The 24,370-nt window shown below is 43.3% G+C and overlaps 1 long non-coding RNA gene and 1 pseudogene across 1 annotated transcript; both read right to left on the bottom strand.

Moving 5' to 3' along the window:
* Positions 1-1,342: 1,342 nt before the first annotated feature.
* LOC112256779 lies at positions 1,343-12,101 on the bottom strand. The gene is made up of 3 exons (XR_002954464.2): positions 11,859-12,101; positions 6,060-6,215; positions 1,343-2,491 (listed from the first exon to the last, which is right to left on the bottom strand). It is a non-coding gene; the product is annotated as an uncharacterized LOC112256779 (long non-coding RNA).
* A 2,339-nt stretch (positions 12,102-14,440) lies between these two features.
* On the bottom strand, positions 14,441-24,284 carry LOC112255772 (annotated as a pseudogene).
* Between the last annotated feature and the right edge of the window lie 86 nt (positions 24,285-24,370).

Below are 24,370 nucleotides of genomic sequence, written 5' to 3'. Positions count from 1 at the left end.
CGACAAACTATCTGCCCTCCATGACACCTACAGCACCTGATGTCACAGGAAGGCCAAAAAGATCATCAAGTACATCAACCACCCGAGCCACTGCCTGTTCACACCGTTACCATCCAGAAGGCAAGGTCAGTACAGGTGCATCAAAGCTGGGACCGAGAGACTGAAAAACAGCTTCTATCTCAAGGCCATCAGACTGCTAAACAGCAATCACTAACTCAGAGAGGCTGCTGCCTACATTGAGAACCAATCACTGGCCACTTTAATAAATGGATCACTAGTCACTTTATACAATGCACTCTAAATAATGCCACTTTAATAATGTTTACATATCTTACATTACTCATGTCACATGTATATACTGTACTTTATACCATCTATTGCACCAAGCCTATGCGCTCGGCCATTGCTCATCCATATACTTACATGTACATATTCTCATTCACCCCTTTAGATTTGTGTGTATTAGGTAGTTGTTGGGGAACTGTTCGATTACTTGTTAGATATTACCACAAAATAAACCCATGTCACACCCTGGCCTGACCAAATAAATATATAAACACAAAATACTAAGACCAGGGCATGACAATATTTCCCGTCTTTCAAAAAAATGTACCCCTTTTTTCTCCCGAATTTCGTCATATCCATTTACGATCTTGTCTCATCACTGCAACTCCTCAACGGGCCTGGGAGAGGCTGTCAGGTTCTTTATAAAGAGAGTAAAAAATGAACGGACGACTACGAAATGCTCCAACCAAGTTTATTCACCCACTGGGTCAAACAGCTGCAAAGACAAAGACATAATTACACAAGCACATATATTTATACCTTCCTCCTAATGCTGAGTCTCCTCCTTACACATCTGGACAGCCAATACATCTCTGTTCTAGACAGGACTTTTGTGATGCCTGTTCTTTCTCACTTTATCTTACACCTCCCCAACTCACGGCTGTCCTATTGACTTGAACCAGACTGTCGCCCTTCTCCTCTCCATAGAATAGCTGATATCTAACAATAACATGTTCTGACAGAATGTAAACTTTCTCACTCAGTAGATTTCAATACCCTCAGTTCTGATATGATGAATAAGCATATTTCATATTTCAAGTTAAGAACTCAGTACCCATCAAGGCGAAGGTCGAGTCATGCGTTCTCCAAAACATGACCCGCCAAACCGCGCTCCTTAACACCCGCCCACCTTTTTAAAAGTGTTTTATTTGTGTTTTTTTTTACCCCTTTTTCGTGGTATCCAATTGTTTTTAGTAGCTACTATCTTGTCTCATCTCTACAACTCCCGTACGGGCTCGGGAAAGACGAAGGTTGAAAGTCAACGCGCCCTCCGTTACACAACCCAACCAAGCCGCACTGCTTCTTAACACAGCGCGCAATCCAACCCGGAAGCCAGCCGCACATGTTCTTTTAATATGAATTAGCATAATCTAAATGTGATTTCTGTCATTCTGAGCTCGGTGGGTGGACACCCAGATCAGGTTACATACCCAATGCATATGGGTCCGGTAAATTTCTCAAATGTCCGGTAAATTATGTGTAGGGTATGTATGTGTAGGGAGTGCAGGGTGAGTGAAAGGCCCTATAACCTTCCATCCGCATCTGGGGAGACAGACAGCAGGTCCTGTGTCACTGCCAATGGGGTCAGGGGAGGAGGGGAGGGGGCACAGGGTGACATGTCACCAAATCACCATGTAATTCCAACCAATGTCTCACAGAACACACTCAAACAGAGGGAATGAGTGAGTGAGTGAGTGAGTGTGTGAAAGAGAGATTTAACAAAGAGGGTGGAAAAGAATGAAAAGGAAGAAACTCACTATATCCCCATCATATTACAAACTCCTAATATCACAACAGAAACACAAAACAAACTGTTGAAATGTGATGCAGTGCGATGTCACAGTGGCTACTTCTCCGGTAGGAGTGGGAGAGAGAGCCTGGGCAGACCTGTCATGGCATCAGTTGTGGAAAGAGAATCACGTGTGTTCAGCGTTCCAACTCCCACTTCACCACACACACAAAGATGGCTAACGACCCGTGAGCAACATCGGAACTGCTGACATGGTGTGTGTGTGACATAATTAACCTCTGACTGGGATGAATATGGTATGTGTGTGTTTGTTCAAGAGCCTGTTTGTTTGTGACATGTTTATCTCTGACAGAGTGAGGATCTTCATGGTGTATGTCCCTTTAGCTAGGTAAACATGTGATGTGATGTGTGTGTGTGTGTATGTGTGTGTGTGTGTGTGTGTGTGTGTGTGTGTGTGTGTGGCCTGCCTCCAGCTGGGTAAATCTCTTCTTGATGTGGGTTGTTGGTAGCAACCCTCAACGAAGTCCATGTCCTCATCATAGGAGCGACCGTGGAACACAGGCTGGGGGGGCGTTGGAGAAGTACTTGTGGAAGGGGAAGTGTGTGGCCATGGCTTCGGCCTTCACCCTGCTTAGACCTGACCTTGGAAATGTACTCTTCCCAGTGAGACATCACCTGCAGCGGGGAGAGAGAGGACAGCAGCAGACAGCCCCCCTGGATGTTACAGGTCTGGCTCTTTTTGGTATGCCGCACACGTGCATTCTCACTCAAAGACAAACACAGTTGCGTCACATACAAAGTAGGACTGGATGATATATTTAATTTATTTGTTTTAGCTCGATATTCCAAATGCATTAAACAATTATATAAGATATTGAACTTGATTTAAACATCTGAACAAGTTGACAGGCTAGCATGCCAGCAGCATACCACCCTGCATACCACTGCTGGCTTGCTTCTGAAGCTAAGCAGGGTTGGTCCTGGTCAGTTCCTGGATGGGAGACCAGATGCTGCTGGAAGTGGTGTTGGAGGGCCAGGAGGCAATCTTTCCTCTGGTCTAAAAAAAAATGTCCCAATGCCCCATGGCAATGATTGGGGACACTACCCTATGTAGGGTGCTGTCTTTCGGATGGGACATTAAATGGGTGTCCTGACTCTCTGAGGTCATTAAAGATCCCGTGGCACTTATTGTAAGAGTAGGGGTGTTAACCTCAGTGTCCTGGCTAAATTCCCATTCTGGCCCTTAAACCATCACAGTCACCAAATAATCCCCAGTTTACAATTGGCTCATTCATCCCCCTCCTGGATCTATTTGCTAGCTTACAAGGTAGAACAGTTGAACAGTGGAGAATAGTTACCCCCTGTAACTATTCTCAACTGTTCTACCTTGTAAGCTAGCAAATAGATCCAAGTTGGCTAAACAAAGATATTTGTAAAGTGTTGATATTTTGGTTCAGTATACACTGAGATGCAATAAAATCTAATTAATTACTTAAAAATCATACAATGTGATTTTCTGGATTTTTGTTTTAGATTCCATCTCTCACAGTTGAAGTGTACCTATGATAAAAATTACAGACCTCTACATGCTTTGTAAGTAGGAAAACCTGCAAAATCGGCATTGTATCAAATACTTGTTCTCCCCACTGTATATGCACACACACACACACACAAAACATTAGGAACACCTTCCTAATATTGAGTTGCACCCCTCCTCCTTTTGCCCTCAGAACAGCCTCAATTCGTCAGGACATGGACTCTACAAGGTGTCGAAAGCGTTCCACAGGGATGCTGGCCCATATTGACTCCAATGCTTCCCACAGTTGTGTCAAGTTGCCTGGATGTCCTTTGGGTTGTTGACCATTCTTGATACACAGGGGAAACTGTTGAGCATGAAAAACCCAACAGCGGTGCAGTTCTTGACACCTACTACCATACCCCGTTCAAAGGCACTCAAATCTTGTCTTGCTCATTCACCCTGAGAATGGCATACATACACAATACATGTCTCAAGGCTTAAAAATAATTATTTAACCGGTCTCCTCCCCTTCATCTACATTGATTGAAGTGAATTTAACAAGTGACATAATAAGGGATCATTGCTTTCACCTGGATTCACCTTGTCAGTCTCTGTCATGGAAAGAGCAGGTTTCCTTAATGTTTTGTACACTGATGTGTAGATAGATGTCCTAGCCTACCTCTTTCAGGTAATACATTCAATGCAGTATTAGTCTTATATTTAGCTAATGAATGATGGTTTATGCATTAGCCTCTACTTATAGCCTCTGTCTCTTGCGCAATACACACTTGCGCTCCGCTGGCCTCTCTCCTTAAATAGCTATAGCAGTTATTTGTTCATAAACATTCAATATCCGTGAAGAGAAATGACAGCCGTCTGCATCTTATTCTAGTCCTATATTATTCAAGCATGTCTTTACAATGATGAACATGAGGACAACTAAAATGATTTCATTTAAACTCAAATTCGCAAATCTATAATTGTAACTTTGTTTTCCGCATGTCCTACACTAGCATCACATTCTTTCCCAGCTTCATGGTTTGAATGAGGTGTGTAATTCCAGTCCATATAATTCAGTATAATACAATAAAGGACAGTAATACAGTCCATACAAAAAGATTAACCTACTGGAGCTAGTTTAATTTATTTACCCAAGAGAGCATAGCTACATCTATGGGCTTTTATGTCGTGTGTATTATGCGGTAGCTTATATATGATAGGCTATGTATTGGATAACGGCGCAATCATTTGGGCTTTTTTGGGCTTGGGCTCGGGCTCATTAAAGGTCTTTAATGTAGGGCTCATAAAATGTCTAATGTATAGGTCATCAGGCTCAGGTAGCATCAGGCTTGAATTTTAATGACGATCAAAGCTCTTACCAAATACAGACATATTTACATATGTTTTAAACTGAACATTTGTCAAATACAATATTCAACCCTACTCTCCCCTCTACACCCCACTGCCAGCTTCCCTCTTCTGTATCCCCTCTACACCCTACTGCCAGCCTCCCTGCTGTGTCTTCCAGTCTCCTCTTACTGACAGGATGCCGCCTCAGTGAGATATCCACTCCACTCTTCTTGATTTTAGATCTGGGCTATTTTATGAGCTCTCTCAGGTCCTCTTAAGATGACAGTTGCCTTGGGTTGTCTCCTCTTTGTTAAAAAGGCTCTGTTGTCTATTCTGGGCCTTTCTGCTGATGCATGCTGCCACAATCGAGATGCATCCTGTCGGGCTGTATCACCGCCTGGTACGGCAACTGCTCCGCCCACAACCGTAAGGCTCTCCAGAGGGTAGTGAGGTCTGCACAACGCATCACCGGGGGCAAACTACCTGCCCTCCAGGCCACCTACACCACCCGATGTCACAGGAAGGCCAAAAAGATCATCACGGTCATCAACCACCTTGAGCCACTGCCTGTTCACCCCGCTATCATCCAGAAGGCGAGGTCAGTACAGGTGCATCAAAGCTGGGACCGAGGGACTAAAAAAACAGCTTCTATCTCAAGGCCATCAGACTGTTAAACATCCATCCCTAAAATTGAGTGGCTGCTGCCAACATACTGACTCAAATCTCTAGCCACTAGCTCTCACTAGTCACTTTAAACAATGCCACTTTATATCATGTTTACATACATATGAGATGAGTAATGTAGGGTATATACTGTACTCTATACCATCTACAGCATCTTGCCTATGCCGCACGGCCATCGCGCATCCATATATTTATATATACATATTCTTATTCATTCCTTTTTCCTTTACACTTGTGTGTATAAGGTAGTTGTTGTGAAATTGTTAGATTACTTGTTAAATATTACTGCATGGTCGGAACTAGAAGCACAAGCATTTCACTACACTAGCATTAACATCTGCTAACCATGTGTATGTGACCAATAACATTTGACTTGATCCAGAACTGTCTGTTGTGGCATTTCTTTTGGTAATTAGGTGACAGAAATAAATGGAGGATATGGTATAATATTTTGGTATTTGCCATTGAAGCGGATTTGAAGCGGAAGGAAGATACTGACACTTATTGCACTGGGATGAGATCGGCAGCATCTCACCCCCTTTCATTTTTATTTTAGTGACACATTTTATTACCAAATTTTGCAGGTCGGGATATCAGGAATGACTAATTCATCTGGAAAATGCCTTACCTTTAGTCTAATGTCACACACATTCACATCTATTATCCCCAAACACCCCCTCCTGTACTGACCTGGTAGAGGTAGAAGTGTCTGTCGGTCTCACAGGTGTAGGTCCAGACTCTCTTGCAGACTGCCCACGTCTCTGAGCAGCTCCAGCCTCCTGGCCAGTACGTCGTGCACACGCCCATACCAGAACACACCATATACCACATCCATCCATAGTTTACCTTGAGAAAGCAAACAGTATCAGGTCCCTTTCAGTCAGTTGAATTGGACCATAGAAGAGTGGTTATATTCCTGGAACTCATTCCAACAACCAACCATTCTCTCATCGTACCTGGAGGCCTGGTACAGTATCAAACTAGTAACAACCACCCTATACAAACACTGTTATGCCATATTCCTACGATGATAATAGCCTCAACCTTCCCTGAACATTGCCTGCCTGTCCATAGCCAGATAAGATCAGTGTCGTGATCTGAGGGTCATATCAAGTCATTCCGAGGAGAAATGTTAATGTTGCGAGGAGAACTGAAGCCTAAACCTGTGACATCACAGTCTAGGGAAAATAGTTTCAAACCCTTCATGCACAAATCAGTATCAGCTGCAAGCAACAAGCCAGTAGGATTGAAGTGAATAATCAAATCTAAAGTTTAAGAACCCAAACTCAAAGCTGGCTATTAATAGTTTTGGTTGCTGAGACGATGGAAGCTAATAGCCAGAAGGACCAAATTGCAGTCTTCTCTAATACATGTAATAACATTGACAAGGTATAACAGGAATTGGAGCTGCATTGGTCAATATAAAGTTGTCAGTTTCAATGGCTTAAAATATTCACATACAAAAAAATATTTAATTTCCATATTTTTAAACAAGACATAAGTTACCTACACTTGTTGCAATGTTTGATATTGAATGAATACAAAGCTCACAAATTACATTGTCAAACAAAGAGTGTAAAATAAACACAATAGTTTGCTTTCCAACAAAAAAAAGACAACAATACAGAAAACCGAGCCATCTTTTGTGTAGTCAGGCATCCCGGTGTGCCACCACAACAAACCAGAAAGACGATTTGTGGGTGGCAGTGGCACCTGGCCATGCTATCATCCATGTCACCCAGACACTGTTGTGCTGTGTGCGCGTGTGTCAGAGTGAAACTTTAACTCTTAAATAGGTCTCTTGCTAAGCCTCACAGCAGATGATTCGTAAACAGAACTACACCTGTTGATGACGATCAAATTAAAAAGTGGTGAACTTGTTTCCCTCGTCACAAAAGCAGCCCACTGCTCTCCCGTCCCAGGAGACTGCCAAAGAGACAGAGACAGAACTGACCCATTTAGTCATAAAGTGCTTTCAACTTCCACAAAAGCGCTCTATATACCTCTGTCCTTCATTTACACAGTATTTCAATATCTAATTAAGGGGGAGGTTTATATAATGTTTTATTTATTTATTAAAAGGCAATGTAATGTATATTAATGTCACTGTAAACTACCCTTGGTTGACCATTGAGAAAAGATAATTGTTCATCCTATTGCCTATACAGTACAGTGTTAATTAGTTTCCCCAGGTTTCTCCTTCCTCGTCATTGGTCCGGAAGGAAGGAAGAAAGGGGTGAATGTTGATTCAGTCAGCGTGCATGTTGTAGACAGCCTCTCGTCCTGGTACTGTAGCTAGCTTTAGCTGATCTGCAGAATGCAGTTGTGCTATTCCAGAGCCGTCACATCCACTCCTCATACTTCAAACTCACGCCATTCTCACTGGCTCTGCTCTACGCAACAATGGCCTGTGTTCAGTCGGCACGAAACAGGAGAAAACTGGTCTGTTTTTAAACAGAAGATGACCATATCTGAATCCTTCAGTGAGCTAAGGGTAGGTAGGGCCAGAATCAAGGTTTTTACAGCAATATGTGCCCATTTAATCAACACAACTGAATCTGCCCATGTACTGTATATTTTGTATCACTAGGCCTATTTGTTGTGGTTTCCATTGACATTCTTTGAGCTAAGATGGTTAGCAGTGGCTAAAGAATACATATCTGCAGACTCCTTGAGGCTCCTGCTCTGATGTATGGCCTGAGGCTATTCATACTGATATAATCTCTCATTGACAGACTTCATAAATGGTACCGTAGATGCGGGATGCGGGAGATAACAGGCGGCATTAGCTCCGGTTCTTGGGTTTTTCCATCACTGGTTATATGCACAAATCATGATTTTGCACGTATCTTTAGAATTTGCGGATGGGAGGGGAAATTTGGCCCATAGACCGTAACTTGCAAAGAGAAAGTGTGGAGTTCTTCGTTCCGTTTCCGATCCTCGTTCTCTCTCTTCTCTTAACACTTATGGACCAAGAACTTAATCAAGCATCTGACCACTTACGCAAGCCTTTGGTTCTGTGTTAACTGAGATTTGTACTTATATAGCCTGGGTCTCAAAGCTATAGTTAGTTATTCTGACAGCAAGATCAGAGCTAGTGAAAACGGCTGCTGCATGAGCACTGAATAAATATTTAATGAAGTTGGAACTATTTTAGACCAAGGGGTCTATTTTGGTCTTTAACGCAGACTGACAATAATAAATAACACATTTGAGGTGGTTCATAAAGTCATGAAAAAAATAGCACAAGTTATATTATATAACTCTACATATTTTTAACATATCATTCCAAAATCATGGGCAATACAATTTGGAGTTAGTCCCCCTTTGCTGCTATGACAGCCTCCACTCCTCTGGAAAGGCTTACCCCTAGATGTTGGAACTTTGTTGCGGGGACTTGCCTCCATTCAGCACCAACAGCATTAGTGAGGTTGGGTGATTATGCCTGGCTTGCAGTCGGCGTTCCAATTCAAAGATTTCCCTTCATTGGAACTAAGGGGCCTACCCCGAACCATGTAAAACAGCACCAGAACAATTATTACTCCTCCACCAAACTTTACAGTTGGCACTATGCATTGGGGCAGGTAGTGTTATCCCGGCATCTGCCAAACCCAGATTCGTCTGTCGGACTACCAAATGGTAAAAAATTATTCATCACTCCAGAGAACGCGTTTCCACTACTTCAGAGTCCAATGGCGGCGAGCTTCATACCACTCCAGCCGACGCCTGTCATTGCGCATGGCGATCTTAGGCTTGTGTGCAGCTGCTTGGCCATGGAAACCCATTTCATGAAGCTCCCAACGTACAGTTCTTGTGCTGACATTGCTTCCAGAGGCAGTTTGGAACTCGGTAGTGAGTGTTGCAGCCGAGGACAATATTTGTGCTACGTGCATCAGCACCCGGCGGTCCCATTCTGTGAGCTTGCTACCACTTCCCGGCTGAGCCGTCGTTGCTGCTAGACGTTTTCACTTCACAATATCATCACTTACAGTTGACCGTGGCAGCTCTGGCGAGGCAGAAATTTGACGCACTGACTTGTTGGAAAGGTGGCATCCTATTACGGTGCCACAATGAAAGTCACTGAGATCTTCAGTAAGGCCATTCTACTGCCAATGTTTGGCTATGGAGTTATACACCTGTCAGCGACGGGAGTGGCTGAAATAGCCAAACCCACTAATTTGAAGGGGTGTCCACATACCTTTGTATATACAGTTCCAGTCAAAGGTTTCGGACATACCTAGTCATTCAAGGGTTTTTCTTTGTTTTACTATTTTCTTCAAGACATCAGAACTATGAAATAAAACATGGAATAATGCAGTAACCAAAAAAGTGTAAGAATATATTTTAGATTTTTCAAAGTAGCCACCCTTTACCTTAATGACAACTTTGCACACTCTTGGTATTCTCTCAACCAGCTTCTCCTGGAATGCTTTTCCAAAAGCCTTGAAGGAGTTCCCACATATGCTGAGCACTTGTTGGCTGCTTTTCCTTCACTCTGCGGTCCAACTCATCCCAAACCATCTCAATTGGGTTGAGATCGGGTGATTGTAGAGGCCAGATCATCTGATAAAGCATACTCCTTCTTGGTCAAATAGCGTTACACAGCCTGGAGGTGTGTTGGGTCAAAACAAATTATAGTTCCACTAAGCGCAAACCAGAAGGGATGGTGTATTGCTGTGAATGTGGTAGCCATGCTGGTTAAGTGTGACTTGAATTCTAAATAAATCACCAGCAGTGTCACCAGCAATTAATGCTGGAGAGATCATTGGGTCTAGTTAAGGCTGTAGGGGTCATTGGGTCTAGTTAAGGCTGTAGGGGTCATTGAGTCTAGTTAAGGCTGTAGAGGTCATTGGGTCTAGTTAAGGCTGTAGGGGTCATTGGGTCTAGTTAAGGCTGTAGGGGTCATTGGGTCTAGTTAAGGCTGTCGGGGTCATTGGGTCTAGTTAAGGCTGTCGGGGTCATTGGGTCTAGTTAAGGCTGTTAAGTCTGTAGGGGTCATTGGGTCTAGTTAAGTCTGTAGGGGTCATTGGGTCTAGTTAAGTCTGTAGGGGTCATTGGGTCTAGTTAAGGCTGTTGGGGTCATTAGTTAAGTCTGTCTAGGGGTCATTGGGTCTAGTTAAGGCTGTTGGGGTCATTGGGTCTAGTTAAGGCTGTCGGGGTCATTGGGTCATTTAAGGCTGTCTTGGGTCTAGTTAAGTCTGTAGGGGTCATTGGGTCTAGTTAAGTCTGTAGGGGTCATTGGGTCTAGTTAAGTCTGTAGGGGTCATTGGGTCTAGTTAAGGCTGTTGGGGTTAAGGCTGTGGGAGTCATTGGGTCTAGTTAAGGCTGAGGGGTCATTGGGTCTAGTTAAGGCTGAGGGGTCATTGGGTCTAGTTAAGGCTGTTGGGATCATTGGGTGTGGTCTAGAAAAAACACCACTACACAAGTTGGAAAGACTCAAACTATTTTTATTTCCATTTTCATCAGTGCCTTTCCAGGGCAGAAGTTGCTCACAGACTAGTGGAGGCTAAAACTTGGAATGGAGTTTACTTGATGGTATATTCATTTAGCCACGTCACACCTCAGGTAAGTCTCAAAAGCCAGTCCACTTTATACACTACAGACCCAAACACAGAATAACACATAAACAGCTCAAGACGATAGGAGAAGCCTGGGACTGGGAGGCTGCCTTGGCTGCTAACGATTGTCCTGACACATGCCAGTGAGTGGTTTGTGTGTGTGTGTAGAGTTGTTTTACGACTGTGCTGATAGCCATGCTGCCATATTTACTCCCCAGCAGTCACCCAATAAATAACAGACAGATCCCTCTGCCAGCTACGAGTCACCAGGCCAGGAATGAGCTTCATCAAAGCAAGGCAGCTGTGTGTGTGTTACTGAATGTGCGTGTTTCTGTGGATGAGAGGCTGTGTGTTTGCGAGGCAGTTGTGTGTGTGTGTGTGTGTGTGTGCGCGCTCCATCGTCACCATTTAATTTAGTGGAGGGGCTTTCAGGGCAGTAATTCACTAAGAGGGCCTGACTGAGATCTGCAGGAGTGAGGAGGAATGGAATGCTAAATAACTCCACATTACTAGTGTCTGAGGGAAGGTCCTAGCCAGTCCCCTGCGTCAGAAAGAGTATTTACAAATCCTCAGCTCTTCAAGAAGCCAGGGCCAGTAATACACCTTTTATAGGTAGCCAACAACCCACTCTGGGCTATGAGTGATTGAAAAGCACAGTATAACTAATGAGCCAATGGATAGGAGACTTCAGCTGTGGCTCAAACTTTTAATGCTGTCCGTCTAGTGCCTTGGTTTACTCAAGTGGCTAGATATGAGTAGTCAAAAAACATTTAAATGTTTTTTTACCAGACAAGATGTTTGATCTTGACCACATCTTAAATAATGAAAATCAATATCGTCAATGGTTCTATGGCCAGTATGAGTTCAGTTTATTGTATTAGCATAAAAATGTAAGTAGCAGACAAGAGATAAACATAACATAACATCTTACCATAGTGGGTTCAGGCTGCATCCCAGCATGGATGGCCTCAATCTGAGTTGGTGTAAACTGGATGGTATTTCTGTTGAAACACACACAGTTATCACTCATGGTTAGAGAATGTTAAGGAACATGTTGAAAGCTTGAGAAGCAAAACAAGAGCTGTTTTCAACAATATTTCGATACTTTGACTCCAAGTATCAATCTGTATTTGTTTATTTATATATATATATATATGGGAAATAAAACACTGAAGCTAAGTGATCAGGGCTGGTAGGAAACAACATGTCTATAGGCAGACACTAGGCTGGGGGGGTTCACAGGTCAAGGTATAGCAGGTTCGGTTGAACTATGTGATATCCTTCCTGTGTGTCAAATTCTTGAGCAACATCTTCCTTTTCATTTAATTTTGTGAAATGTAAAACAAAACATATTTCTTCAAGCATTGATGTCATTTTAATGACAGTAAGGAGCTTGTGTTAGGACTGCACAATATGGGAAAACATCTAATTGTGTGTTTTTTACTGCGATCACCACTTGGGTGATCTGTGGAAAAATAGAAATAGAATGATTATTCTAATGATATAGTTGAAATACAGTGTTTGGCATAACAACAGATTAAAAAGCCAGGGAGGAGTTTGTTGTGACAGGGTAGGAACCAAAATGTTGGTCTGTGTTTCCCGGGGCACAACAGCTAGAATTGAATAGGTGTTATATTAGGTCAACAACTTTAGAATATGCTTAGTTATTCCTCTCTGATTCAGAACATGCCATAGTACAAACAAAATCAAATCAAATTTTATTTGTCACATACACATGGTTAGCAGATGTTAATGCGAGTGTAGCGAAATGCTTCTAGTTCCGACAATGCAGTAATAACCAACAAGTAATCTAGCTAACAATTCCAAAACTACTACCTTATAGACACAAGTGTAAGGGGATAAAGAATATGTACATAAAGATATATGAATGAGTGATGGTACAGAGCGGCATAGGCAAGAAACAGTAGATGGTATTGAGTACAGTATATACATATGAGATGAGTATGTAAACAAGTGGCATAGTTAAAGTGGCTAGTGATACATGTATTACATAAAGATGCAGTAGATGATATAGAGTAAAGTATATACGTATACATATGTGATGAATAATGTAGGGTATGTAAACATTATATTAGGTAGCATTGTTTAAAGTGGCTAGTGATATATTTTACATCATTTCCCATCAATTCCCATTATTAAAGTGGCTGGAGTTGAGTCAGTGTGTTGGCAGCAGCCACTCAATGGTCCACAGACATGATGATATATACAGTGCATTCGGAAAGTATTCAGACCCCTTGACTTTTTCCACATTTTGTTACGTTACAGCCTTATTTTAAAATTGATTAAATTGTTTTTTCCACCCTCATCAACCTACACAGTTTGCTAGCCAGATTTGCCCTCTCAGTTAGCTAGTTAGCATTAGTGGCTAATGCAAACATTCTTGGACATGTGCAGCTTGCTAAGACTAACACGCATTTTGCAGATAGCAAGATAAAATAATAGTATAATAAAGAAAACATTGATTTATATTATGAAGCAAAGTGGAAAGTAGAATCGTTCTTGTTTACAGTTGACTGTACATGTATTGTATGCAGAGTGAATTTACAGTGATAACCGCTGCCATGCTTGAATGAGTGACAGGGGGCGGGACTTGGTGTGCATTGGGAAGCAGCCTGTAGGAGAAAGGCAGAGAGACGGCAAGAGGAATAAACTATGAAAACGGACGTTACACATGTTTTAAAATATCGCAAAAATAATGGATCTCTTGCGATATGGATATTTCACATAGAGCAAATGTACAAAACATTAGGAAAAACCTGCTTTTTCCATGACAGACTGACAAGGTGAAAGCTATGATCCCTTACTGATGTAACCTGTTAAATCCACTTCAATCAGTGTAGATGAAGGGGAGGAGACAGGTTAAAGCAGGATTTTTAAGCCTTGAGACAATTGAGACATGGATTGTGTGTGTGTGCCATTCAGAGGGTGAATGGGCAAAACAAAAGATTGAAGTGCCTTTGAACGGGGTGTAGTAGTAGGTGCCAGGTGCACTGGTTTGAGTGTGTCAAGAATGCTGCAGGGGGTTTTCCATTCTCAACAGTTTCCCATGTGTATCAAGAATGGTCCACCAACCAAGGGACATCCAGCCAACATGACAACTGTGGGAAGCAATGGAGTCAGCCTTGTGGAACTTGTAGAGTCCACGCCCTGATGAATTGAGGCTGTTCTGAAAGCAAAAAAAAGAAAGTGTTCCTAATGTTTTGGACACTCAATGTATATGTTTTGTACACTCAATGCAATTCCAATGTACATTCAATAAATTGTGCAGCCCTAGCTTGTTTGCACATGAAATCGACGGCAAGGGTCTGAAATTACACTCAACATGTAAAACACACATTCTTTCAAGCTCTTTAAAGGGGTTAAAACACTTGAGAAACAAAAAATAAAACCAAGATTAGTGGCTACATTTAAATTTCCACGATAACTGGCGCTCTTAGCCATCTCTACCAGCAGCAGCCTCCTCTGGTAGCGCAACCAGATCTAACAGAATGTGCATCGTACTACAGGCATGCCTCCAGAGATGGACCCAGCGGGACCAGTCAGTGATTGATCACCCAGGGGTGGGGTGGAGTAGGGAAAATCGAAGCCTGGGGGCTGTGCTCAAATAAAGGGAGGAATGAGGGAAGGGAAAGAGGAAGGAAACAAAGGATGGGTGGAAGGTGAGAGGTAGTATGAAAAGGAAGAAGGGATGGAGGTAGGGATATAGCGAGAGGGAGTGTAAATACCAAACTGGGTCATGTTTAATGTGCAGTAATACAGTCCCCCCACTAGCCTTGAAGTTGTTCTCCTTGGGTTTGAGTCTCATTATGATGTTGAAGGACTCATAGGGGTCCTCAGTGCCGTTCTGGATGCTGTCGGTCATGTCCTACTGGTACTGGTTAGGGTTCAGCCACACTCTGAACGTCCTGGTCAAGGATTGTAGTACACTATGGTAAAGATTGCAAAGGCAAAAATTGTACCTCTTCATTTCCAGCAGGAATAGGAAAGTAGATAAAAAGTGTATTCAACAAAAATATGACACGATTGTTAATTTTAATATTTATTTTAATATTTGAAGCTATTGATTTTAGTCCTCATTCAATTATTTTTTAAAGCATGTTTTAAGAACTACTTACACCGACTGTACAAGACATTAGGAACACCTGCCCTGACAGACTGACCAGGTGAATGCTATGATCCCTTATTGATATCACCTGTTAAATCCACTTCAAATCAGCGTAGATGAAGGGGAGGAGACCGTTTTTTATGAAGGATTTTCAAGCCTTGAGACATGGATTGTATGTGTGTGCCATTCAGAGGGTGAATGTGCAAATCAAAATATTGTTGTCAAAGTGCCTTTGAACAGGTTATGGTAGTAGGTGCCAGCAAAATAGCTGGGATTTTCACACTTAACAGTTTCCCGTTGATATCAAGAATGGTTCACCTCCCAAAAGGACATCTAGCCAATTTGACACATCTGCGGGAAGCATGGGCCAGCACCCCTTTGGAATGCTTATAACACCTTGTAGTCTATGCCCCGACGAATTGAGGCTTTTCTGAGGGCAAAAGGGGGTGCAATTCAATATTAGTAAGGGGTTTTACACACTCCGTGTATATAATCTCTCGGTATCTACAGTCAGCCAGTGTTATATGGTTTGGGGGGAATGCAAAGCAGAATCTGTTATGCTACGTTTCCACAAGAGATCCACATAGAACATTGGGGGTGATGAAACAACGGAAGTGAATTCATGAAGCACGCAAAGTGGGCAGGGGGACAGTTGGGCGATGCGACCATTGGGCGATGCGAGCATGGGTGAGGGACTTGAACAGGGAAGGACCAAAGCTGGAATAAGCTGAACTTAATTCAATACTCTGCGACATCATGTTGTGATTGACCAAATCGAAGCACACTATAGTTTTCAGCCCCTACTGGATTGGCTGTTGATACACTTACGGCGCCGACAGAGATGGCCCCCTCGCTTCGCATTCTCAGGAAACTATGCAGTATTTAGTTTTTTTAATGTATTATTTCTTACACTGTTACCCCAGGAAATCTTAAGTTTTATTACACACAGCCGGGAGGAACTATTGGATATAAGAGCAACGTCAAATTACTAACATTACGACCAGGAATACGACTTTCCCGAAGCGGATCCTCTGTTTGGTCCACCACCCAGGACAATGGATCAGATCCCAGCCGGCGACCCAAAACAACGGCGCCGCAGAAGGGGTCTTTGGGTCATGCTCCGTAGACGGGTATATCGCGCAGCGCTCCTGAACATACTACTCGCCAATGTCGAGTCTCGTGACAACAAGGTAGACGAAATCCGAGCAAGGGTTGCCTTCCAGAAAGACATCAGAGATTGTAACATTCTTTATTTCATGGAAACATGGCTCACTCGGGATACGTTATCAGAATCAGAACAGCCACCTGGTTCTTCACGCATCGCGGCAACAGAAACAAACATTTCTCTGGTAAGAAGGGCGGGGGTGTATGCCTTATGATTAACGAGACGTGGTGTGTTCATAACAACATACAGGAACTCAAGTCCTTTGTTCATCTGACCTAGAATTCCTTACAATCAAATGCCGACCGCATTATCTACCAAGAGAATTCTCTTTGATTATAATCGTGTAAGTCGTGTATATCCCACCATAAGCAGACACATCGACGGCCCTGAAAGAACTTCATTGGACTCTATGTAAACTGGAAACCACATATCCTGAGGCTGCATTTATTGTAGCTGGGGATTTTAACAAGGCTAATCTGAAAACAAGGATCCCTAAATGTTATCAGCATATCGAATGCACGACCCGGACTGGCAAAACTTTGGATCATTGTTATTCTAACTTCCGCGATGCATACAAAGCCCTCCCACACCCTCCTTTCGGAAAATCTGACCACGACTCCATTCTGTTGCTCCCAGCCTATAGACAGAAACTAAAACAGGAAACGCCCGTGCTCAGGTCTGTTCAACGCTGGTCCGACCAATCGGATTCCCTGTTTCAAGATTACTTCGATCATGTGGACTGGGATCTGTTCCGCATAGCGTTGGACAATAACATTGATGAATACGCTGATTCGGTGAGCGAGTTTATTAGCAAGTGCATCAGTAATGTTGTACCCACAGCGACTATTAAAACCTTCCAACCAGAAACCGTGGATTGATGGCAGCATTCACGCAAAACTGAAAGCGCGAACCACTGCTTTTAAATCAGGGCAAGGCAACCGGGAACAGGACAGAATACAAACAGTGTAGCTATTCCCTCAGCAAGGCAATCAAACAAGCTAAGCATCAGTATAGAGACAAAGTAGAGTCGCAAATCAACGGCTCAGACAAGAGAGTTATGTTGCAGGGTCTAAAGTCAATCAGGGATTACAAAAAGAAAACCAGCCCCATCGCGGACCACAAAGTTTTGCTCACAGACAAACTAAACAACTTCTTTGCTCGCTTTGAGGACAATACAGTGCCACCAACACAGTCCGCTACAAAAACATGCAGGCTCTCCTTCACTGCAGCCAACGTGAGTAAAACATTTAAACGTGTTAAAACCTGTTGAGGGTCTTGAGTCCCAATTGGGAACCAGCCCTCCCCGTCAGCTGGAATGTGGCGCATGGAACGCAAAAAATATTCTTAAAAATATTTTACCTCCACACATTAACAAGTCCAATAGCTCAAATGAAAGTTAAACAACTTGTTTATCTAGCCAGCAAGTCAGATTTCTAAAATGTTTTACGGCGAAAACATAGCACATATTTATGTCAAACCACCACCGAAGACACACCGAAGACCAAGCTAATTTCCATAGCCAAATTCCACAAAATATGCAATCACCAAACGCAGGATTAAAATAAAAATAATTTCACTAACCTTTTGAAATCTTCATCAGATGACAGTAATATAACATGTTACACAGTACATTTATGTTTTTTTCAATAATATGCTATATATATCCATAAATCTGTTTACAATGACGGCATGTTCAAAAAAATGCTACTCAAATGTCCGGAGAAATGACGATAGCTCCAGCATATGCCGTCAGCTAACATGGAATACACAACATAAACTTAGACTAAATATGCATGTTCTACATATGTATAGAAAGATACACTTCTTCTAAATGCAATCGCTGTGTTACTTTTATTTTTAACGTTACAGATTTCGTTCACTAGGCTATAATATGAGTCGGCGCTCAGGAATGAGCATTTTGGCTCCTCTACTTCGGAGTCCACAGAAACCCATAATAAACACATAAATATTCCCTTACCTTTGCTGTTCTTCCATCAGTAGACCTGGAAGGGTTTATACTTACCAAAAACAGCTTTAGTTTGGAAGTCTGTGTCTTTCGGTGATCAAACACGACACATTTCGGTTGAAATGCAGCCAAAAAGTCAAGTGGGTGCGCACCAAAACGTCGAAATTACATATTAAATGTCGACTAAACTTGTCAAACTATGTTCAGAACACAGCGTTAGCATGTTATCTAGCTTCACAGCAATTCTCAGGACGAAGAGAAACACACGAGTCGTTTAATCAATCTTGGAACAAAGACATCACCCGAGCAGAGCGCGCATGAGAGTAGCCTGTTTTCTCGCGTGACCGAAAGGTTTCGGCCCGCCAAAACCCTCGTGAGCGCGCGATTCTCACAATGAGAAGCCCCATTGAAAGCAGACATCGCGCCTAAGAGATAGAAACTGTTCCCAGGACTGTAAGTGCTTGGGAAGGGTGGGGGCGATGACGTCAAAGTTGGGCCAACTTTTATGATGACAAGAGAGAGTTTGGGAGAATGAGTGCCCTGAGAGTTCTGCTTTACATAGAGACATAATTTAAACGGTTTTAGAAGCTTTAGAGTGTTTTCTATTCAATAATATTTTTTATATGCATATATTAGCAATTTTTGACAGATTTTTTTTCTGTTTACTATGGGCACCCAATCACCCCAAAGGGGGCAGTAAATCAGCCCTATCTTTAACAGGTTTTAACCCTCGCAAGGCTGCCGGCCCAGGCGGCATCCCTAGCCGCGTCCTCAGAGCATGCACACACCAGCTGGCTGGTGTGTTTATGGACATATTCAATCAATCCTTATCCCAGTCTGCTGTTCCCACATGCTTCAAGATGGCCACCATTGTTCCTGTTCCCAAGAAAGCTAAGGTAACTAAGCTAAATGACTATCACCCTGTAGCAGTCACTTCAGTCATCACGAAGTGCTTTTAGAGACAAGTCAAGGACCATATCACCTCCACCCTACCTGACACCCTAGACTCACTCCAATGTGCATACCGCCCCAATAGGTCCACAGACGACGCAATGGTTAGAACGTTGGACTAGTAACCGAAAGGTTGCAAGTTCAAATCCCTGAGCTGACAAGGTACAAATCTGTCGTTCTGCCCCTGAACAGGCAGTTAACCCACTGTTCCTAGGCCGTCATTGAAAATGAGAAGAGTTCTTAACTGATTTGCCTAGTTAAATAAAGGTAAATAAAAAATAAATAAAAAAATCACACTGCACACTGCCCTGGACTGGGATATGGACAAAAGGAATACCTATGTAAGAATGCTGTTCATCAACTGCAGCTCAGCATTTAACACCATAGTACCCTCCACACTCATCATTAAGCTCGAGACCCTGGGTCTCGACCCCGCCCTGTGCAACTGGGTTCTGGATTTCCTGACGGGCTGCCCCTAAATGGTGATGGTAGGAAACAACATCTCCAGTATGTTGGCAGTTGCTGCTGCCAACATACTGACTCAAATCTCTAGCCACTTTAATAATTAAAAATTGGATGTAATAAATGTATCACTTGTCACTTTAAACAATGCCACTTTATATAATGTTTACATACCCTACATTACTCATCTCATATGTATATACTGTACTCTATACCATCTACTGGATCTTGCCTATGTCATTCTGCCATCGCTCATCCATATATATTTCTATGTACATATTCATATTCATTCCTTTATACTTGTGTGTATAAGGTAGTTGTGGTGAAATTGTTTGATTACTTGTTAGATATTACTGCATGGTCGGAACTAGAAGCACAAGCATTTCGCTACCCTTGCATTAACATCTGCTAACCATGTGTATGTGACAAATAATGTTATTTGTTATATAGCACTACCTAGCCTGCTTGCTAGCACCAACATGAAGAAAGCGTGCTTATCCAAATGTACGTGTCAAAAGGATTATGTCCGTTAGTGATCGTGTGACATGCAATTCAACTAACGGCAGAATATAAATACAATGAGGTTGAATTCATTCTCAAGAATAGTGTATACTACCCAATAGACCACTAGTAGATACTACAGATGTGTGGTGGGTATATGAGCCTGGGAATGTTCATTGCTTATGTAACAACCAAGGACACGAACATACAGAGAGTGATAGAGGAGTGCAAAAGAGGGAGCAAGAGAGACAAAATAAATGAGAGAAACATTAGCTACATTGGCCAGATCTCCCCCCCAAAAGCCAGCCCATTTTAGAAGACATTGTATGCCTCTAATTTCATAAATCCTAGGGCATCTTCCCTGGTCCCCAAGACAGCTAAGCTCTCAAATCCTGGTCCAGACAACGCATCTCCCATCTCAGCACCAAGACGCATTACATTCTCATGCCTCTCACACACACAGGCCAGAAGCGTTAGACTGATTCCCATTGGAAGCCTCTGAAGCACCTGTGTGTGAGTCTCGCGTTTCACAAACATTTAAAATGGGGTTCTCGCATGATGCCATTGTGCAGTGCCCTGGTGGTGAAACTCAAGCCAGGTGGCTCCTGTCCCATGCATTTCCTTTAAATCTGCTCTGCTAAAACGAGTGTGGTGCGATTGAGGTTGGCAGGTAGCAAGGCAGCTGGGTAGGTAGCCAGGCAGATAGTCAGGCATGCAGGTAGCCAGGCAGGTAACCAGTAGAGAAAAGTAGCCAAAATCAGATTGAGGTGTTTGTTTCTTTGAGCTCATTCCAGCTTTACTTTATCTAGTTTCACAGCTTATAACAAGTTTGGCCAGGCCAAAAGAAAACCTTATATAATAGCTTTTAAATCTCAATGGGGTTGCTGAGTAAATGGAGGATGAATAAATACATCGAAATGATGGTGCCACTTCACACAAAGCGCCTGGCGATACAGGTGACATGATCGTCTCTGGCTCGGCCCTGTGGGCATCAAAGTTTAAACAGCGCTAGACAACAGAGTTAGATTCATTACTACATACACCCTGGTCCAGTTAGTACCACTCGCTACATTTTTAATAAAGTGGGAATATGGAGAGGAGAAGCGAGGGGACATAGTGCTTTGGTAGAGGTACACACTGCCACATGTTCACATAGGGGGAAGGAACACTTAGTGTACCATGTCTGGAGGTTAACCTGATATTATATCCATGCCAATAAACGTCTCTGAGCTCTGCTGGTGGAAGAGGAAGATTCTAGGTACAAGTTGCCTGTGCAGATCTAGGACCAGCTAGCCCCCCTAAAGATGTAGGACCAGCTAACCCACTTACAGATCTAGAACCAGCTAACCCACCTACAGATCCAGGACCAGCTAACCCACCAACATATTTAGGACCAGCTAACCCACCTACAAATCAAGGACCAGCTAAACCACCTACAGATCTAGGACCAGCTAACCCATACAGATCTAGGACCAGCTGAACCCCCTAACGAGCTAAGACTTGCTAACCCACCTACCGATCTACGACCAGCTAACCCATACAGATCTAGGACCAGCTGACCCCCCTACAGATCTAAGACTTGCTAACCCACCTACCGATATAGGACCAGCTAACCCATACAGATCTAGGACCAGCTGACCCCCTACCAGCTAACCCATACAGATCTACAGTAGGACCAGCTAACTCATACAGATCTAGGACCAGCTAACCCACCTACAGATCTAGGACCAGCTAACCCACCTTCAATGACAGGGGAAATGCAAAACTGACCTTGGGATCCACATTGAGCGGTATCATGACTGAAAGTCTCATTTGAAAGCCAAACCACAGGGGATATAATTTTTTTATTTGAGCTTTATTTAACTAGGTAGGCCAGTTGAGACCAAGTTCTCAAATTTCAAACTGTGAAATGGCCAAGATAAAGCAAAGCAGTGAGACACAAACAAGAGTTACACATGGGATAAACAAACGTACAGTCAATAACACAATAGAAAAGTCTAAATACAGTGTGTGCAAATGTAGTGGGGGGTAAGGCAATAAATAGGCCATAGTGGTGAAATTATTACAATTTAGCATTAACACTGGAGTGATATATGTGTAAGTAGAGATACTGGGGTGCAAAGGAGCAAAATAAATAAATAACAATATAGGAATGAGGTATTTGGGTGGGCTATTTACAGATAGGCTGTGGAGAGTTTACAGTCTAACCAGACACCTAGGTATTTGTAGTTGTCCACATATTCTAAGTCAGAACCGTCCAGAGTAGTGGTGCTAGACGGGCGCGGGCAGCGATTGGTTGAAAAGCATGCATTTAGTTTTACTTGCATTTAAGAGCAGTTGGAGGCAACGGAAGGAGAGTTGTATGGCATTGAAGGGCCAGAAGTATACAGAATGGTGTCGTCTGCGTAGAGGTGGATCAGAGAATCACCAGCAGCAAGAGCGACATCGTTGATATATACAGAGAAAAGAGTCAGCCCGAGAATTGAACCCTGTGGCACCCCCATAGAGACTGCAAGAGGTCCAGACAACAGGCCCTCCGATTTGACACACTGAACTCTATCTGAGAAGTAGTTGGTGAACCAGGCGAGGCAGTCATTTGAGAAACAAGGCTGTTGAGTCTGCCGATAAGAATGCGGTGATTGACAGAGTCGAAAGCCTTGGCCAGGTCGATGAAGAAGGCTGCACAGTAATGTCTTTTATCAATGGCGGTTATGATATCGTTTAGGACATTGAGCGTGGCTGAGGTGCAACCATGACCAACTCGGAAACCAGATTACATAGCGGAGAAGGTACGGTGGGATTTGCCATAACCATGGCAAGCCCAGTCACAGCTTCAATAGGATGAATTTGAGACTATGGCTGTCAAGGTATTCTGGAGTCTAGAGATGCCCGTCATGCCCTTCTACCACAGTAAAATCAAATAAATAAAACACTGAGAGGCATTCAGGTGTGATGGGTTTCCCTAAGGTTAATGGAACGTTAACGAGAACAGGTCAGGTCTCTGAGTGTCACCATGACAACCCCACTAGACCTCAAGGGCTGGAGGTTAAGGGGTCGGAGGAGGATGAGGAGAATGGTGTGTGACATGAGTTTGAGAGTGTGTCTAGGCGGGGTGTGGGTGTCTGTGTGTGACGGTGGGAAATGTATGTATATGCATGCACTTCTTTGTGTGTGTACGCCTGTGTGTGTACAGATGTCCACGTGTGTACCAGCCTACCTTCCTCGATGACGCGGTCCTTGTCGTCCAGCATGCCCTGCACCTCGCAGCCACTCACGTAGGCCAGGCCTGTCTGCTCCACAAAGGGCTGGCGCCGGTCGAGGCGCGTGCCGAAGGGCAGATTGGGCCACACCGTGACCAGAAAGCAAACGTTGTGCTTCCGCAGCCCTGGGAGAAGGAGAGCGAAAACTCCCTGTCAGCGCTCGGCTGATCTTTAAAACATGAAGCTGTAATTATACAATGGGGAGGGGTGATGAGGGAGGCAGAAAGGGAGAATCACATCACACACCTCTCAACTGAAAGACAAAAAGAAGGAGAATGTGAACCCGTAAAAGAGGTATGGAGGTGGGAGAGAAAGGGAGGGTGATTCTGGTAGCACTAGACTATCCTGACATCCTCCTGCACTCGGAGGTTCGCTATGTGTTGAAGAGCAGGCTCCTTTAGTAAATCTACAGATTTAAAAAATAATCAATCCACTAATGTGATTTTCTGGATTTTTTTTCTCATTTTGTCTGTCATAGTTGAAGTGTACCTATGATGAAAATTACAGGCCTCTCTCGTCTTTTTAAGTGGGAGAACTTGCACAATTGGTGGCTGACTAAATACTTTTTTGCCCCACTGTAAAGACTTTATTACTGGGAGGGAGTGGGATCCACGAAGAGAGAGGGAGGGAGACAGAGTGCATGAGAAAGGAGAACAAAAGACAGAAAACTAGACGGTATATAGAGGGAATGCTGAAAGGTAGAGAAGTGAGAGGGAGAGCAGGGGATTGAGATGGCACAGCCATGTGCCTTCCCACTCGTGTTTGATGTGGTCTCGTACGTTGAGGTTGACAGTGATGGCTTATCCACCTCCACGATGGAGAAGGCTGTGATGTCTGAAACTTCCTGGCTGGCCCCCAAACACCACACTCTGACTGCCTAACGGATGACGAGACAGCGGGTCAACCCACAGACACCACACTATCATACTACGAGCGCCTGAAAATGTCATAGAAATTGAGTTATGAGTGAGGCAAAAATGATAAATTCTAAGTAAACAGAAATGTGGGAACA

This window comes from Oncorhynchus tshawytscha, linkage group LG08 (genome assembly GCF_018296145.1).
Source record: "Oncorhynchus tshawytscha isolate Ot180627B linkage group LG08, Otsh_v2.0, whole genome shotgun sequence".
Taxonomy (NCBI): domain Eukaryota; kingdom Metazoa; phylum Chordata; class Actinopteri; order Salmoniformes; family Salmonidae; genus Oncorhynchus; species Oncorhynchus tshawytscha.
This window is presented reverse-complemented; position numbering and strand designations above follow the sequence as displayed.